At 37.8% G+C, this 19,669-nt stretch overlaps 1 protein-coding gene across 1 annotated transcript in view; it reads right to left on the bottom strand.

Moving 5' to 3' along the window:
- The window catches only part of ZEB1 (zinc finger E-box binding homeobox 1), a 203,026-nt gene that overhangs the window by 90,683 nt on the left and 92,674 nt on the right, over positions 1–19,669 (bottom strand).

Below are 19,669 nucleotides of genomic sequence, written 5' to 3'. Positions count from 1 at the left end.
TTGTCCTTTTAGGGCTGCACTGGTGGCATATGGAGATTCCCAGGCTAGGGGTCTAATCAGAGCTGTAGCTGCCAGCCTATGCCAGACCCACCAGCAATGTGGGATCCAAGCTGCCTCTGTGACCTACACCACAGCTCTCAGCAACACTGGATCCCCAACCCACTGAGCAAGGCCAGGGATCAAACCTGAAACCTCATAGTTCCTAGTTGGATTCATTTCCACTGCGCCACGATGGGAACTCCTGCACTATTTTTTTTTTTTTAACCATACTCTTTGATACTTTCTAAAGAGAATGGAATAGTAACAGGGACTACGAAGATGCAAATGGTATTTTCCTATTCCCAACAATTTAGATAATTAAGAAATTTTCTTTTTCTGCAAAGATTTCTGCTATATTCATAGGAAGAGATGTGTAATTCAAAACCTATTTTCTCAGTTATACAGAAATACTACAGCTCTCTATTTGCACTTTAGATAGATCTTCCATCCAGATCAATGAGAAGTGTTGCTGCAGAGGTCAGGCTAAGGGTCTATCTTATTATATGAACTTGACTTTTTAAGTGAAAAAACTAACCTACAAGAGGTATGTGTTTACGGAGAAGGTAAATAGACACGCAAAGTAGACATTTCTGTTGTAGAAGGTGCTATACAATCTGGCACTAGAATTTCCAGGCATCCATCCAATTATGCACAAACAGGATATGGGTGGGATTAGCTAGTACCCTAGGAACAGTCAGATCACAGGACGTCCCAGTTGTAAAACCTCAACAACAGGAGGGGGTTCTCTCTACTACTGCAGGGCTATAAAGTTGACTGAGTCTATAATCAGAATAACTTGGTAGTCTGAAGACTTTGGAGTGAAGCTACAGACATAAAGCTGTCTTTCTAGAAGAGTGTTTCAGAAGGCCAAAATGAACTTGAAGTCAATGAATATCCACAGGGAAGTCTCCAAACTGTCCTGTTTTTGCCCAAATATCTCTTAACTAAAAACATCTGTCACCCTGAGTCACTCTGGGGAATGGGGACTGGAGACTCATGTTTTCTCAAGGTCACATGTTTTGTATTTCAACTTGAATCTTCAAGTTGACAAGGTGTGAAACCACCCACATCTCCGAACTTTGCAACTCTACTGCTTCATAAAGGACCAAGCCCTTCAATCAGAACATCCTCAGAAAAATATACTGTGAGACTGTAGAGTCGGTATTCTTCTCACTTTGGAAGAAAAAGGCGTATGAAGTGCAGTGAAGTTAGAAGCAAACTATTTACCTGCACACTGAGTAATTAGGAAAGCAAGGATTAAGAGCAGCCTCTGGAGTTCTCTCCAAAGTACCATGTATTCCTGGGATAAATATAAGTCTTTTCCTAGGTGCTGTCAATTTCATATTTAACTTTTCATAAGACCTTTGTACTATTTACAGGTATGCACACAATTCTGTTTGATACAATTAAACAATTAGTCCATCCTTCGGTAAACATTTGTATTCCAATTTCTCAGTACATGGGTAGATGTTCAGTTCTAGAAAAATACGCCCTTAAGTACCATCCAAATGCAAGCCGATACACTTAATTTTTCGTACTCAAAAAGTTGAAACAAGGGGAAAATCAAGTGAGAAAGCTTTAAGCCGGAGAGTTTAAAAACTTGAACACAACACTGTAAATCAACTATACTTCAATAAAAAGGAAAAGAAAACACTTTAAAATGGACACAATTTACATAATTCAAACTTTGCCGAAGATTCTGTTGCTGCAGATCACAACTGAGAAAAGTGGGTCAAGCAAGGAATTATTTAGTGGAGGAAGTCTGTCATGCTGAGCAATGCAGGGTTTTTGAGATTAAAGAACTGCTCAGGTTTACTGTAATTGTATATACATAGCAATTTTTTATTATTATTTCCCTAAACTGTGTTCTCTATGAAGCTTGTCTGTCCCCACCGTACTTTTTTAACTTAAATTTTTGGGTTTTTTTTTTTTTTTTTTTTTTTGGCTACACTTCAGGCACATGGAAGTTCTTGAGCCAGGGTCAAATCAGAGCTGCAGATGCAGGCTATCCCACAGCCACTGCAACAGAGGATCCGAGCCGCGTCTGAGATCTACACAGCAGCTTGTAGCAACACCGCTTCCTTGACCCACTGAGTGAGGCCAGGGATTGAACCTGTTGGGTCCTTGACCCACTGATTCACAACAGCAACTCCCTCCCTACTGTACTTCTGTCAAACTCATACCTCCTGATTTGCAGGGATACCCGAGTTGTAGCACTGATACACATCTTAGTGCTAAGTCTTGAATGTATTTCTGATGTTACCAGATGACAAAGTGCTCTGAATCTGATTACAGTGGGGGAAATCACCAGGTTGATTACTGGCTTACTCAAAAATTACTCATATTTTTAAAATACTTTACTACATTTCCTTTTATTCTGAAATAAAAATACTGTCTAGGCTAATTCTGGTTAATTCAAATTCATGTTTTCTGGTCTTTGTATTTAGATTTTTTTTTTTTTAAGGGCTGCACCTGTGGCATATGAAGGTTCCCAGGCTAAGGGTCCAACTGGAGCTGGTAGCCGTCGGCCTATGGCACAGCCAGAGCAATGCAGGATCCAAGCCGCGGCTGTGACCTACACCACAGCTCATGGCAACACCAGATCCTTAACCCACTGAGCAAGGCCAGGGATCAAACCTGCGTCCTCATGGATGCTAGTCAGGTTTCTTAGCTGCTGAGCCAAGACGGGAACTCCCCTGAATTTAGAATTAATAAAGGTTTACTGAGACACCAAGTACACAACTCTTGTTTTTTGGATATACTGCGCCACCTCAAATTTCTTCAGCTGTACTGACATTTCTCCCAAAGTAGTAATTGCTAAAAATCAACCTACCAAATATTTTGATTTTCTGTAAGAAATGGTTTTTTTCCCTCCAATTAAAAAAATGAAATCTTGATTGTGTTTATTGCACAGGAAAGATTCAGCTAGATGGCCAAATGTTGTGCTTAAGGAACAATCCTCTGTCTATACTGACTGTGTGATTGATAACCTACACTAAGGTTGTTGTTATTAAACATAAAATGTTGATTCATAGGCTGAAGAAGTTTTAAGACATAAAATAAATCAATAAAATATTATGATTTGGTAAACCACTGAAAGAGAAAAACCTATGGAATATATTATAGCAATAACCCACATGTCAAAAAAGAAATTCCCACCTTTGAAAAATAAAGTCCATGTGAGCAGCATAACCATTCTAACACGAGTTTAGCAAACCAGGAGCTGTCAAGTTCCAATAACCTATTATTCACACCTCTTTAATCACTGCCACAGAGTTGATTATAAATAGCCTCATACATTTTAAAATAAGGTCATTCTGAAACGAAACAAAGAAGGTAGTAAATATTCTTGTACATACGGAACTGAAATCCTAACACACAACATAATTGTGTATTGCTCAAATACTCAACACAAAGAAAGCTAACCACACCTTTTATTACTATGTCAAGTGTGCATCTGTGTGGATTCAGTGGAGTAACTAAATTGTAGCACCACTGCAACCCAGAAGCTTAAAAAAAACAACAACAAAAAAAAAAACCCTCCCCAACAAATTTCATTACTGAGAATTCAGGCATTGTTCTTGGTATAATAAAAGTAAAATATAAAAATCAATTTGCTGATCAACCCAAAACAACGCTATGCAAATTCATGATTAAGACTAGTCTACAAGGAAAATGTATAGGGTTACCGATGATGCCATTGGCTATTAATCACTCCACACAGGTGATAACCTAACTGTATTTTTTCAATGTGAATTTATGTAAACGTGTTAGAGAAGAAGGTATAAAATGTTTTATCAGAGGGACAGAATAGTTTTCAGAAAAAAATTAAGACTGAGAACAAGGTGACAAAGTACCACTTAGAAGGCAAGGATCTAAAAGGTTAGGCTGAAACCAACTGGCTCAAATAAAACAAAGAATGGAAACAAGAAAAAAGTAACAATTTAGCTTTGTACCAAGTGTTCTTTATAATGACTGATCATTATAGAATCTCAAAGAAAAATCTAAAGTACCCCCATTATTCCAGAAGAGTTTTCTATGATCACAGTACCTGCTGAAATGGGAGTAGTCCACTACCAAAACCCCTCATTTAAGAACTTAAGACCAACAGAATCAAAAGACTGGGCCTGAAGAACATGTGATTTCAAATAATTACAATCAGATTTGCCTTTATTTGACTATTTTAAGATTTCCCATGAAGTTTTCAGACTAAAAATCCTGAAGTTTTCTGTGTGAACAAACTTGCTACATAACCAAATTTTTCCCATTTCCATGTCTTCCTACAGTGTGCCTGCTCATTGATAAAAATTACATTTGGGGAAGAGATAATTTAGAGGTTTGCAACTACTTAGTTCCTGAGCATTGATCCTTATGCATTTATATTATACAGTAACACAACTCTTTTGGAGTATAAACCTACTGCATAAACTCTTCTTACCAGAATAATTTGAAAACAGGAAAGAAGTTAGAAAAGCATGCATATTAGCATGTTTTACAATCTTAAAAAACCACATGCATGTCTCTATTTTTACTGAATCATTCATTTCCTTTGTCTGGTTTTAGAACCGTTAGCTTAAAAAACATTATTTCTTGCATAATAAAAAGTTATTCACCTCCTGGACTTTGTTTTCCATCCAAAATAGATTCTTTTTTGAACAGAAACTTTTAGTTAATTGTAGTCAGACAGACAGCTTCTGACAAGGTAAGTACCAAGAGAAAATGGTTGACCACAGAGAAAATCATGAGGCTGCCTTCTGTCAGCACTCCAGAAGAAGAGCTACATGGAGCTTTCTGAAATTAATTCAGCATTGTCATCCATATAAAATTATCTTAATTCTATACTCCTGAGATACAGTCATCAATATTTTACAGAATTAATTCTCACATTAAAAAGACTGTTTCTGATATAGAAGTTATTTTTTTCCAAGGCTGTATTTCTAATGATGCTACTACCGCACCCTCTTTAATGCTGTTTTCAACAATTAAATATATAAGGATCTTCAGCAGAGATGATAATCTAAAGATACTTTCAGTGTTCTGTCAAGTATGAATATAAAACTAGTTTCCTTAGTAGTAAAAATACTATACAACCTTAAAATTATTCTGCATTTGTAACCTTAGGAATATAGTGTACATTCCAAAACGTGGGGATTTCCAAAGATCTTCTTTGGTCTATACCCCAAACCTAAGGATGCTGACATGATAGTTCCTATTCTTCTATTTCTTACCTTTGGAAGTTCACTCAAATGTGAAGAATTATAATACAGCCCCTTGGCAATGCTTCACCCTATGCCAAACACTCTGGTTTTTCTATACTTTCTGGAGTGACTTACAGGGCTTCCAGATAGAAGGACTTTGTCCCAGCCATAACATGTATTTGGAAGACTGGTTCTTACGGCATTAAGACATGCTGGTCAGTGGGCTGGGGGTGGGTATGAGGGGAAGGGAAAAAAAAAAAAGCAGAGAACTATAGGCCAGAATAACCAAACCAGCTACAGAAAGGATGGTTAGTAAGACCACAAAACAAAGTGAGAAATAGGTCTAAAGGGTCAGTGTTTGTATCTGAGGGAATCAGACATGGTCACCTGAAGTCACCAATACTGGGTGGAAATTCTTTGACTTGGGTTGGGGCAATGATTGATTCATTCACTGATTTAAAATATTAATTGAGCACCTGTTATAGGTCAGACACTATAGTTAAGTAAATGAAGAAACCAATTTCTATCATCAGGGATCTCACTAGTAGGATAGACAAACATATTAAATAAGTTATTATAATACATCATTGTGGGTGTAACTGACATAAGTATCTACAACCCAAGAACAAAGAGAGAAAAGAAGGATTAAGTTTCTCAAGGATGGACACTGATGGCATGTTTCTAGAACTGAAAATGCTTTAGCAAGAAGATGACATCTAAGCTTGTTCCCCTAAGCTGGTTCTTAACGTAAAAACCAAACAGATAAAAACAGAAATGAAGGCCATTACACAAAGAGGAAAAAGAACTTCTTCCAGGCAAACTCTACCCAGCTATTCCTAAATGAGGGAGACTAGAGAGACTAAAGGCCTTAAGCTAGAGGAAGGATAGATACTCAATTTTGCTTGAGGGCAGAAGGCTGAATTCAGGTACAAATGTCACATTTAAATTGTAATAATGTATTTGTTTCCAGCAGTCTAATTTTAAATTGTTGGTGGGTTAATATTAACACATGGTTGCCCTAAGCCACTCATGTCTGGCCCCTGCCAATAACAGCCACGAATGTATCATATCTGAAGGCACCTGGACATACCAGGAGAGTACCCCTCCATGTTGCGTGGCTACCTACATCTTCTAGAACCTGCTGACACCACTGCTAATCCCTGGGCTGGCAAGCTTTTCTCAACCATCCTCAGGGTTCTCACCACCACCCATGCACAGCTTACCCTACCCTGTGTGGCTGGAGCTGGAACCAATCATGCTAAGGTAGGAATATTTCTCTTCTTCCCAAATAGATCCAACAATGGCAGGAAGTAGTATAATAGATTGCTTTTGTTTTATTTATGAGTCTGTGCTCTTCAACAAGTGATTGGGAAAAAAGAACCTGCTCTTAGTTTTGCTTTTAGAAGAAGGAAAAATGGTTCTCATCCAGTAGAAAACAACAGATACAGGGTCAGGAAACAGGCTAGATGGTTAACAGGATGTTCTGGAGAACCTGAACATTTATGGAATGGAGGAGGAGAAAGGAGGAGGAACCACCAAAGGAATGAAAAGACTAAGAGGAGGATGCCTTGTGGGAGCCAAGAGATGGGAGAAATTCTCAGAGGCAAGCGAGGCAGGCAGAAACCTTTGACTGACTCCCAATGATTCAAGCCCTTGTATGATCCTCTCTCTGCAGTATAGACGGGAGCTGTGAACAAAATGAGATGTCAGTCCTGTTACAGTACTAAGTTACATGACAAATGTGAACGGGTTTTGCAGATATAACAAAGGTCTCTCATCAGTTGACTTTGTGTTCATCAAGAGATTATCCTGAGTGGGCCTGACTAAACTAAACAAAACCTTTAAAAGGCGGCTTAGGCCTCCCCTAAGCTCCAGAGACTCAAAGCAGAAGACTTTCTTTCTTCTGCTGCCCTTGAAGAAGCAAAAAGCCATATCTTAAACTGCCTAGGCAAAGGAGCAGCCTTCCTACAAGTGAAAGAAAACACACTCTGTCAATACCCAGAATGAGCTGGGAAGAGGGTCCTGGACTCCACTGGAGAAGGTGGCTTGGCTGAGACGGTTGCTGTGGCATCAGGCAGAGGGCCCAGCTGAGCCGTGCCTGGACTCCGGCCCATAGACAACATGAGACAGTAAATGTGTGTGGTTCAAACCACCACATTTGTGGTAATTTATGCAGTAATGGAAGAGTGATCATTAAGCAGGGGTCCCACTTTTCTGAGTGAAGGAGAGCTGGGATTCAATCTTTAGGTTGTCAGGTCTCTGACACACGTTTGGACTTAGGAGGGGCCATGTTTTCAGCAAAGATAATCAAAGCAGATACCAAGTAGTATAAGTGAGAACCAAGAGGGTCTCATGGTTCATCCAGGACATTCCCTATCCTGAGGCTTGAACAGAGGCTAATTCCACACCACATCACATGATAGGCACGGGGCCAATATGCTGGGGGCTTCGCTCAGCTCTGGTCCTCAAGGTGGGAAGTCACCTGATGGCAGGTATCAGGTCCACCTTCTGCACAGATTCCATCTATTCATCTCCCAGCCAGGACCCAGCACATTTTAAGCACTCAAACATTTGTTGAATGAATGGATGACCTTCACACTGGCCACAGCAGTTCAAAGACTGTGAAGTTTTATGGAAAAAAAAAAAAAAGAGTACAAATCAGCACCACTCTTTGAGGTGTCTTAAAAATATTTAACCCACAGTCCAGGTATGAATGCTTTTACATGCTAGGATATAGACAGTGACCTAGTCATTCTCAGGGAGCCCACATGTCTCCTGTGTGCCTGAGGCTGGGAGAGACTCCTGATGCTGCTGCGTTCATCCTGGTTGTTTCCCAGCAAATTTCCACACATCACCCAAAACAATCTTTTTAAGGCAAATCATCTCGTTTCATTCCCGTGTTCAAAACCTTTTAATGGCTTCTCACTAGAGTGAGGACAGAAGCCCACATCCTCAGCATGGCCTCTGCCCCCCTTCTCTTCTTCCATCACCTCATTACTGCAGACCGCCCATGCACATTATGACCCTGCCTGGAACCTTCTGCCTTGGCCCACCTCCTTCTCATCCTTCAGATCCTAGCTTCTGTCTCTACTTAGATGTCACTTCTTCAAAAGCTTTTCCAGTATACATCGCCCCTTCTACCTGGCATGCATCACACAGTGTGTACTTATGTTATGCAATAACTTTTTCTTTTTTTTTGCTTTTTAGGGCTGCACCTGAGGCACATGGAAGTTCCCAGGCTAGGGGTCAAACTGGAGCTACAGCTGCTGGCCTACACCACAGCCACAACACCACCAGATATCAGCCACGTCTGTGACCGATACCATAGCTTACAGCAATGCTGGATCCTTAACCCACTGAACGAGGCTGGGGATCGAACCAGCATCTTCATGAATACTAGTCAGGTTCATTACCACTGAGCCACAATGAGAACTCCCATTGTGTGATGACTTTAAAAAAACTTTTTTGTAGTTGACTTACCACGTTCTGTCAATTTCTGCTGTATAGCACAAGTAACCCAGTTATGTAAATACATACATATATATGTGTATACACACATACACACATTTTTTTCTCACCTTATCCTCTATCATGTTTCCTGTGCTATACAGCAGGATCTCACTGCTTATCCACTCCAAATGCATTAATTTGCATCTACTAACCCCAAACTCCCAGTCCATCCCACTCCCTCCCCCTCCCGCTAGGCAACCAGAAGTCTGTTTTTTATGTTCATGAGTTTGTTTCTTTTTTGTAGATAGGTTTATTTGTGCCATTTATTAGATTCCAGATAGAACTGATATCATATGGTATTTGTCTTTCTCTGACTTACTTCACTTAGTATGAGAATCTCTAGTGCCATCCCTGTTGCTGCAAATAACCAAAAGACAACCTACGGAATGGTGAAAATAGTTGCAAACAATGCAACCTACAAGGGCTTAATCTCCAAAATATACAAACAACTCATACAACTCAACAGCAAAAAAAAAAAAAAAAAAAAAAAAAAAAAATTCCAATTGAAATATGGGCAAAGGACCTGCATAGACATTTCTCCAAAGACATATGGATGGCCAACAGGCACATGAAAAAATGCTCAACATCACAAACTCTTAGAGAAATGCAAATCAAAACTACAGTGAGGAGTTCCCATCATGGTGCAGCAGAAATGAATCCGAGTAGGAACCATGAGGTTGTAGACTCGATCCCTGGCTTCACTCAGTGGGTTCAAGATCCAGTGTTGCTGTGAGCTGTGGTGTAGTCACAGATGCAGCTCGGATTTGGCATTGCTGTGGCTGTGGCATAGGCCAGCAGCTGTAGCTCCAATTAGACCCCAAGTCTGGGAACCTCTATATGCCAAAGGTGCAGCCCTAAAAAGCAAAAAATATCCAAACAAACTGCAATGAGGTACCACCTCACACAGGTCAGAATGGTCATCATTAGTAGGTCTACAAATAACAAATGCTGGAGATGGAATGGAGAAAAGGGAACCTTTCTATACTGTTGGTGGGAATGTAAATTGGTAAAACCTCTATGAAAAACAGTATGGAGGTACCTCAGAAAACTAAATATAGAACTACCATATGATCCAGCAATCCCACTCCTGGGCATATATCTGGACAAAACTTTAACTGAAAAAAAAAAAAAAAATGCACCCCTAAGTGTGATGACTTATTAATGTTCATTTCTTCCACTACACTAGAAGCCCATTAGGTCAGGGATTATGTCTATTTTGCTCAGAGAAATATCACCAGCACCAAGAATATTTAGCACATGTTTCATTGAATATCTAGAGTAAAGGCCTAAGAGATCACCAACCACAAATTGGTGAAAGCTATTGCTGCCACCAATAAGAAGCACAGAGCCCTACCTAGTAACATAAAGTCACTCCAGAATTCAATTCCTAAAGTCAGTGAAGGGCAGAGGGAAGCAACCAAGACAGTAACCATGATCCCCATCACACCACTGCTCCACCAGACACAGCAGAACAGACACTGAACCACCACCACTCAAACACAAGACTTTCTTTTTTTTAAAAAAACAGGAAGCTATTATGCAGAATTTTAAAATTCTTAAGAATTCCTCTGTTAGGAAAACAAAGGTTTTTAAATCACTGATATAGGGGATCTAAAATGCTTTTTTAAAATAACATTTTTTAAAAGTAAGAAAGTACAGAATAATATTTAAAAAATCTAATTAGTAAAATGCATGAAAAATAGAGTAAGCATTTAAACTGGGTTTGGTACAACTCTGATAATTAAATAGGATCATGTCATTTTCCTTTAGCTAAAAGCCTGTCAATGACTTCCTAGCTCTTACCAAGGCCTGTAAAGCCCTTCACGACCTGGCTAAAGTCAGGACCACCTCTTCACTGGCCCTTCCCACCAAATCCAGGCTCTGGCCTCAGAGAACTATGCCCAGGCACTCTGCTCTCTCCACCAGTGCTCTGTTCCTCTGTCCTTCAGGTGACCTCACTTGCCCTTCCTCTCAGAGGGGCCCCGGAACTTCTCCAAGGGGAGGTTTCAGTGGGGGCACTCTGGCGGGAGGGGGTCTAGAGATTTGTCTTACTGCTTTATTTGCAAAACCAAGCACACTGTACTCTGATTTCCAGCTTCAGCTGGTAGAGTTTTGGGGTCTGAAGATTATCGGGGACTAAAATGTCGTTATTTCCTCCTTGGTGCTGATATTGTTTCTATTGGAAGTTTGCCAGACAGCCCAGCACAGCCCAGGTACCACATGCTGTGGTGTATTACCTCCATCAGAGAACTCACACTGTGTTAGCGCTGTCTGTCCACGTGCCTGTCCTTCCCGACAGCTAATATTTACATGTAGATAAGAACACAGACTATCTTTCATGACTCTAGTACTAAAGTTCTATATTGTGGCACAGAGCAGATGCTCACTGAAAATCTGTTTTTGACAGATGAATCAAGCACTTTATGAAAACCTATTATATGCAAAGCACCATATTAGGTGTTCAGAGTGTGGAACAGAGACACCTCCTGGTTAAAAATCTGAAATGTATGATATTTACAATAGCATCAAATAAACAAAATGCCAGCAAATATGAAAGTGAATAAAAACTAGAAACTTCTATTAGCAAATATTCCTATATATCTAAATTTCCAAGTGAAACACCATCTATGTCATCAAAGAAGTATTAAAGAGGTTGCAGCATATTTTCTTATGATGTGAATTTGACTGATGAGTGTTTAGCATTGTTAATCTATACATAAAATTTGGTAACACAGATGAACTAGAACATTCAGTTTCCTGATATTGCTTTTGGGATCCAGAATAAAAGGTTGACCCAGATTAGATGACTAAACTCAACCTGAACCTCAAACCTCACAAGGTACTTTTGGCTGTGTTATTAAAAACTGTAAGGGAGGAGGAGCACATCCTTGAAGAGGAAAGACCAGGCATCATGAAGTGGAAACAGACATGTACTTAGCTGAGAAGAAGAACTGTTATCACGAAGAGACTTGTGCTGAAGAGCAAGAATAAGGGAGATTTGGAAAACCTTAAATTCTAGGCTGAGATTAGGTTTGATTTGGTAGCCAATTAATGACAATTAAAACTCCTAACTCGGGAATGGAAAATGTAAAAATATTACTTAAATAAATTCTTGATACACAGTGGGCTCTCCAATGTATAGGAAACAAGTAAATTCATTACTAATGTTTAAGTCAGGGGAGACTGAGGTTTGGATTCTAATACAGATAAGGCAGTAAACCAGGTGTACGATGATGAGGGCCAGGACTAGGGTAGCAGCTGCAGAGCTGGACAAAAATGATTTTGCAAATATTCTAACAATCTGAATATTTGCCCTGGAACTGACTTCATCAATCACTAATGGCACAAAGAGAAATTTTTAGGCTGAAACCAAGAAAATATTTACTTCACAGAATCATTTCACTTGACAAATATGTGCCCATGTTGTTGAGTCCTTGGATTAACCATAAAATATGTAACTAAATTCATTCTTTCTATGTACTCTATTTCTCTCTGGTGCTCTGAAAAAAAGACTTGGGTACACCTGTAACATCTTCTACTTTATAAGGCATTTAATCTTTGGTCAAATAAGGTATTTTCAAATTTGATTCAATATCCTGTAAGAAAAGTACCTAACGAGATCACTGACAATTCCAATTCAATGTCTGTATTTTTGGTCATGCCCACGGCATGCAGAATTCTATAACCAGGGATTGAAACCGTGCCACAGCAGCCACAACACTGGATCCTTAACCTACTGAGCCACCAAGGATATCCTCAAATTCAATATTTTTAATTTCTTGTTTTCCATTTTAAGCTGACTGGTGCATTACCATCATACAGATAACTCTAAGCTCATAACAAGACTAGAAAACACATAAAGCCACATCATCTGACAGTGAGAAGTAACTTAATGTTTTATATCTTGAATTTTTTTTCTTTTTATGGCTACACCTATGGCACATGGAAGTACCTAAGCTAGGGGCTGAATCAGAGCTGCAGCTGCTGGCTAACATCACAGCCACAGCAACACTGGGTCCTTAATCAACTAAGCAAGGCCAGGAATTGAACCCACAACTTCACAGAGACTACATCGGGTCCTTAACCTACCAAGCCCCAACAGGAACTCCTTGAATTTTTATATTTTAACAGCTTTACTGAGACATCTTTGACAAATAAAATTATATATATTTTATACAAGGTGTACAACTTGATGCTTTGATATGTGTATATGCTGTGAGAGGATCACTACAATCAAGCTAATTAACAGTTTCTATTTTGTGCCTCTCTGTGGTGAGATTTACTCATCTTCTTTGCAACACAATATAGTACTGTTAACGATACTGTAATTAGATTTCTAGAACTTACACATCTTGCATAACTGAAATTTTATACCCTTAGACCTATATCACCCCATTTCTCCCAACCTTAGCTCCTGGCAAACACCATTCTACTCTTTGCTTCCATGAGTTTGACAATTTTAGATTTCATATAGAAGTGAGAGTTCCTTATTTTTTTAAAGCCTGAATAATATTCCATATATATGTAATATTCATTTATATATTCCAGTGACATAATATTACATGTATGTACTTTTTTGTAATATTCCATTTATATGTAAATATTCCATATATATCTCATATGTGTGTGTATCACATTTTCTTTATCCACTTATCTGCTGAAGGACATCTAGGTTGTTTCCATATCTCAGCTACTGTGAATACTGCTGCACTGAACATGGGAGTGGTGGGCATCTCTTTGAGGTCCTGATTTCATTTCCTTCAGGTAAATGTCCAGAAGCAAGACTGCTAGATCATATGGTAGTTCTATTTCTAAATGTCTGAGCCATCTCCATGCTGTTTTCCATAGTAATTGTCAACTTACGTCCCCACCAACAGTGTACAAAGTTTCCCTTTGCCCGTATCTCTTTGTGATAGCTGCCATCTTGACAAGTGTGAAGCAGTAGCTCTTGGTTTTGATTTTCATTTCCCTGATGATTAGAGATGATGACCATCTCTCTCTTTTTTTGCCGTGGTGTGCAGCAGCGTGGGTGTTGGATCTCAGTTCCCGGATCAGGGACTGAACACGGACCACAGTGGTGAAAGCACCAAATCCTAACCACTAGAACCACCAGGGAGTTCTCAAGAGATGATGAACATCTTTTCATACATTTCTTAGCTGTATGAATTTCTTTTGAAAACATTTTAAAATTGGATTATCTGTATTTTTTGGTATAGAGTTGTATGAATTTCTCATACATTTTGAATATTAACTCTGTATGGGGAGTTCCCGTTGTGGCACAGTGGTTAACGAATCCGACTAGGAACCATGAGGTTGCGGGTTCGATCCCTGCCCTTGCTCAGTGGGTTAATGATCTGGTGTTGCCGTGAACTGTGGTGTAGGTTGCAGATGCGGGCTCTGGCGTAGGCTGGTGGCTACAGCTCCTATTAGACCCCTAGCCTGGGAACCTCCATATGCTGTGGCAGCGGCTCAAGAAATGGCAAAAAAGACAAAAAACAAACAAACAAACAAAAATACAAACCTCTGTATGGGATATATGGTTTGCAAATATTTTTCTCATTCTATAGTTTGCCTTTTCCTTTGTCGTTTCCCCACTTTCTAACATAAAGAAGCATTTCTCCTATATTTTTTTCTAGGAGTTTTACAGTTTCGTACATTTAAGTTTTAACCCATTTTGGGTTGATTTTTGTGAAAGATGGGGTCCAATTTCATTCTTCTGCATGTAGATATCCAGTTTTCCCAATACTGTGTGTTCAAGAGACTATCCCTTCCCCATTGTGTGTTCTAGGAAACTTTATCAAAGATGAGTTGTAAATGTATAATTCTGGGTTCTCCAGTCTGTTCCACTGGTCTACATGCCAGGTCACATACTATTTTGATTACTACACTTTTGTGATGTAATCTGAACAGACATTTTGATACCTCCAGTTTTGTTCTTATTTAAGATTGCTTTGGTTATTTAAGGTCTTTTGTGGTTCCATATCAATTTTAGGATTTTTTTCTATTTATATACAAAACAGAATCATTGGAATTGGATAGGGATTACAATGAATTGAATTTGTAGATCATTTGGGGTAAACATTTTAACAATATTAATTATTCCAATCTATGAATGTAGAATGTCTTTTCATTTATTTGTCTTTTATAATTTCCTTCATCTATGCTTTATAATTTTCAGTGTACATCTTCAGTGTCTTTGGTTAATACCTCAGTATTTTATTCTTTGCATAGTTAATGTAAATGGGATTTTTTGGTAGTTTTTTTTAAATAGTTTGTTGTTAGTGTATAGAACTGCAGCTGAATTTTTATTTTTCTGCATCTGCAACTTTGATGAATTTACTCATTCTAATAGTATTTTTGTGGAGGCTTTAGGGTTTTCTACATATATGATTTCATTGCAAACAGGTAATTTTACTTCTTTTCCAATTTGGAAATATTTTCTTTTTCTTGCCAGATGACTGTAGTTAGAACTTCTAATACTATATTGTTAGGTAAGAGGGAACATTGTTTTCTTGTTCTGAGCCTTATTGTATTGAAGTACATGCTTTCTAACAGATTTTGTTGAAAGTTTTTTTTTTAATCACAAAAGGATTTGAATTTTGTTAAATTCTTATACTGAATCTATTGAGATGATCATGTGGTTCTTTCATTCTATGAATGTAGTGTATCACATTGATTGATTCTACTATGTTGAATACTCGTGCATTCCAGGGATAAATCTTATCTTGTCATGGTATATGATCCCTTTAATATGCTGTTAAATTCAAATTGCTAGTATCTTGAGGACTTTCCATCCATGTTCATCAGAGATACTGACTTGTAGTTTTCTTTTCTTGTTGTGTTGCTTTGTCTGGCTTTGAAATCAGGGTGGTACCGTACTCATAAAACGAATTTAAGAGAATTATCTCTACTTCCATTTTTTGGTAGAGTTTAATAGTTTGAATCAGTTCTTTAAATGCTTGGTAAAATACCCCACCCCCACCCCATAAAGTCATCTGGTCCTCAGTCTTTCTTTGTTGGAAGGTTATTACTGATTCACTTTCTGTTATTTGTCTACTCAGGCCTTCTATTTCTTCTTGATTCAGTTTTGGTAGGTAGTATGTCTCTAGGAATTTATTGATTTCTTCTAGTTTTCCAATTGTTGGTATATAATTGTTCTAACAGTACTTTAGGATTCTTTTTATTTCTGCATAATGTCTCCTCTTTCATTTCTAATTTTATTTGAGCATTCTCTTTTCTTCCCTTAAACTAGCTAAGGGTGTGCCAATTTTGTTTATCTTTTCAAAAACAACTCTTACTTTCATTTTTTCCTTTGGTAATGCTTTTCTATTCTCTTATTTCTGCTACAATTTTTATTGTTTCATTCCTTCTGCCAGTTTTAAAAAATTTATAGTTGATTTACAGTGTTCCTTCAATTTCTGCTATACAGCAAAATGACCCAGTCATATATATACACACACACACTTGTTCTTTTTTTCATACTGTCTTCCACCATGTTCTACCTCAAGAGATTGAACATAGTTCCCTGTGCTATACAGTAAGACCCCACTGCTTATCCACTCAAAATGTAAATGAGTTTGCATCTACCAAGCCCAAACTCCTCATCCATCTCATTTCCTCCCCCCTTCCCTAGGCAACAAGTCTACTCCCCATGCCTGTGATCTATTTCTATTTTTGCTTTGTTTTGCTTTCCTTTTAGGGTCATACCTGCAGCATATGGAAGTTCCCAGGCTAGGGGTCAATTCAGAGCTGCAGCTGTCAGCCACAGCCATAGCCACAGCCGCACCAGATCTGAGCCACATCTGCAACCTACACCACACCTTGGAGCATGCCGGATCCTTAACCCCCTGAACCACAAAAGGAATGCCTATTTTGTAGTTAGGATCATTTGTGCCATATTTTAGATTCTACATATAATTTATATCATATGGTATTTGTCTTTCTCTTTCTGATTTACTTCATTTAGTATGAGAATCTCTAGTTGAATCCGTATTGCTACAACTGGCATTATTCTGTCCTTCTTTATTGCTGAGTATTATTCCATTGTATATATGTACCACTTCTTCTTGACCCATTCATCTGTCAATGGACATTTAGGTTGCTTCCATGTTTTGGCTATTCTGAAGAGTGTTGTGATGAACATAGGGGTGCATGTAATACCATACGCAAAAATAAACTCAAAATAGGTGAAAGTACTACTGCTAATTTTGGGTGTATATCATTATTCTTTATATATATCCTTCAGTTGTAAAGGCAGATTGTTTACTTCAGATCTTTCTTTTTAATGTAGGCATTTATCACTATAAAATTTCCTCTCAGTATTGCTTTTTCTAAATTCCCTAAGTTTAGGTAAGTTGTTTTTCATTTTCTTTTGTCTCAAGGTATTTTTAAAGTTTTCCTTTGATTTCCATTTTTTACACTATGGTCGTTCAATTTTCACTTATTTGTGAATTTTCTTTTTTCTTTCTATTACTGATTTCTAGTTTTATTCCACCGTTGTCTGAGAAGATACTTGACATGATTTCATTCCTCTTAAATTTGTTAACAAGTGTATTTTTTTCTTTTTGACCTAACATAGTCTATTCTGGACAATGTTCCATGTGCATATTCTGATGCTGTCTGGTAGAAAGCTTTGTATTTAACGCTAGGTCTACTTGGTCTATAGTGTTGTTCAAGTCAACTGTTTCCTTACTGATTTTCTGCTGGATGTTTTATCTAATACTGAAAGTGGGATAATGAAGTCTCCAACTATTATTCTATTTCTGTCCGTTTTTCCCTTTTGATTTGTAAAGATTTGTCTTACATATTTAGGTGCCTTGATGTTGGGTGCATATATGTTTATAATTGTTCTACCTTCCTGTTCAGCTGACCCTTGATTATTATATAACAACCTTCTTTGTCTCTAGTGACAATTTCTTCTTTTAATTTTTTCAATCTTTTTTTTTCATTTTTAAAGTTTTACTGAAGTATAGTTGATTTACAATGTTGTGATGATTTCCGCTGTACAAAAAAGTGATTCAGTTATAAATACGCACATACACATTTTTTAAAGATTCTTTTCCCATATAGATACCACAGGATATTGGGCAGTATTCCCCATGTTACAAGAGCATTGGCCAGTCATTCCCTATACCACAGTGAGCATATGCCCATCTCAAACCCCTAGTCCATTCCTCTCCCCACCTGTCCTTTTTGGTAACCTAATTTTTTTTTCAAAGCCTGTGACTCTGTTTATGTTCTGTAAATAAGTTTGTATCTTTTTAAAAATCCCACATATAGTGATATCACATGATATTTGTCTTTCTCTGACTTACTTCACTTAGTACAACAATCTTGAGGTTCATCCACGTTGCTTCAAATGGTATTGTTGCATTCTATTTTATGGCTGAGTAATATTTCATTGTATATATTTACCAAATCTTGTTTATCCATTCCTCTGTTGGTAGACATTTAGGTCGTTTCCATGTCTTGGTTATTATGAATAGTGCTGCAATGAACATTAGGGGTGCATATGTATTTTTGAAATATGGTTTTCTCTGGATATATGCCCAGGAGTAGGAATGCTGGATCATATGGTAGTTATATTTTTAGTTTTTTGAGGAACCTCCATACTGTTTTCCATAGTGGCTGTATCAATTTACATTCTTACCAACAGTGTAAGGGGGTTCCTTTTTCTCTTCACCCTTTCCAGCATTTACTGTTTGTAGACTTTTTGATGATGGATATTCTGGCTGGTTTAAGGTGGTACCTCATAGTAGTTCTGATTTGCATTTCTCGAATAACCAGCAATGTTGAGCATCTTTTCATGTGTTTTTTTGCCACCTGTCTGTCTTTGGAGAAATGTCTACTTAGGTCTTCTGCCCATTTTTTGATTTTTTTTTTTTTTTTTTTGAGATTGGGCGGCATGTTTTGTTTGTATTTTTGGAGGTTAATCCCTTGTCAGTTGCTTCATTTGAAAATATTTTCTTCCATTCTGTGGACTGTCTTTTCATTTTTGTTTACAGTTTCCTTTGCTGTGCAAAGACTTTTAAGTTCAATTAAGTGCCATTTGCTTACTTTTGTTTTTATTTTCATTACTCTAGGAGGTGGATATGAAAAGACATTGCTGTGGTTTATGTCAGAGTGTGTTCTGCCTATATTTTCCTCAAGAGTTTTATAGTATCTTGTCTTATATTTTAATCCATTTTGAGGTGTTGTATGTGACTGTGTGCACAGTGTTAGAGAGTATTACAATTTCATTCTTTTACATGTAGCTGTCCAGTTTTTCTTACACGGCTTATTGAGGAGACAGTCTTTTCTACACTGACTATTCTTGCCTTCTTTGTCATAGATTAGTTAACTATAGGTATGTGGATTTATTTCTGGGCTTTCTATCCTGTTCCATTGATCAATATTTCTGTTTTTGTCCCAGTACCATACTGTTTTGATGACTGTAGCTTTGCAGTATAGTCTGAAGTCAGCGAACCTGATTCCTCCAGCTCCATTTTTCTTTCTCAGGACTGCTTTGGTTATTTGGAATCTTTTATGTTTCCATACAAATTAAAATTTCTTGTTCTAATTCTATGAAAAATGCCATCAGTAACTTGATAGGGATATTGGGAAACTATCTCACCATAATAAAGTCCATACATGATAAACCCACAGCTAGCATCATTCACAGTGGTGAAAAGTTGAAAAGAATTTCTGTTCACATCAGCAACAAGACACAGATATCCTTTCACCACTTCTATTCAACATAGTTTTGGAATACCAGCTAGGACAATCACAGAAGAAAAATAAAAGGAATCCAAATTAGAAAAAAATTAAAACTGTCACTATTTGCAGATGACATGATACCATACATAGAAACTTCTTAAAATGCTATCAGAAAACTACTAGAGCTTATTCATAAATTTGGTGAAGTATATAGAATACACAGAAAT

Source organism: Sus scrofa, chromosome 10, assembly GCF_000003025.6.
Source record: "Sus scrofa isolate TJ Tabasco breed Duroc chromosome 10, Sscrofa11.1, whole genome shotgun sequence".
In the NCBI taxonomy this organism is placed as follows: domain Eukaryota; kingdom Metazoa; phylum Chordata; class Mammalia; order Artiodactyla; family Suidae; genus Sus; species Sus scrofa.
The sequence above is the reverse complement of the archived record's forward strand: the minus strand, read 5'-3'. Positions and strand labels throughout refer to the sequence as shown.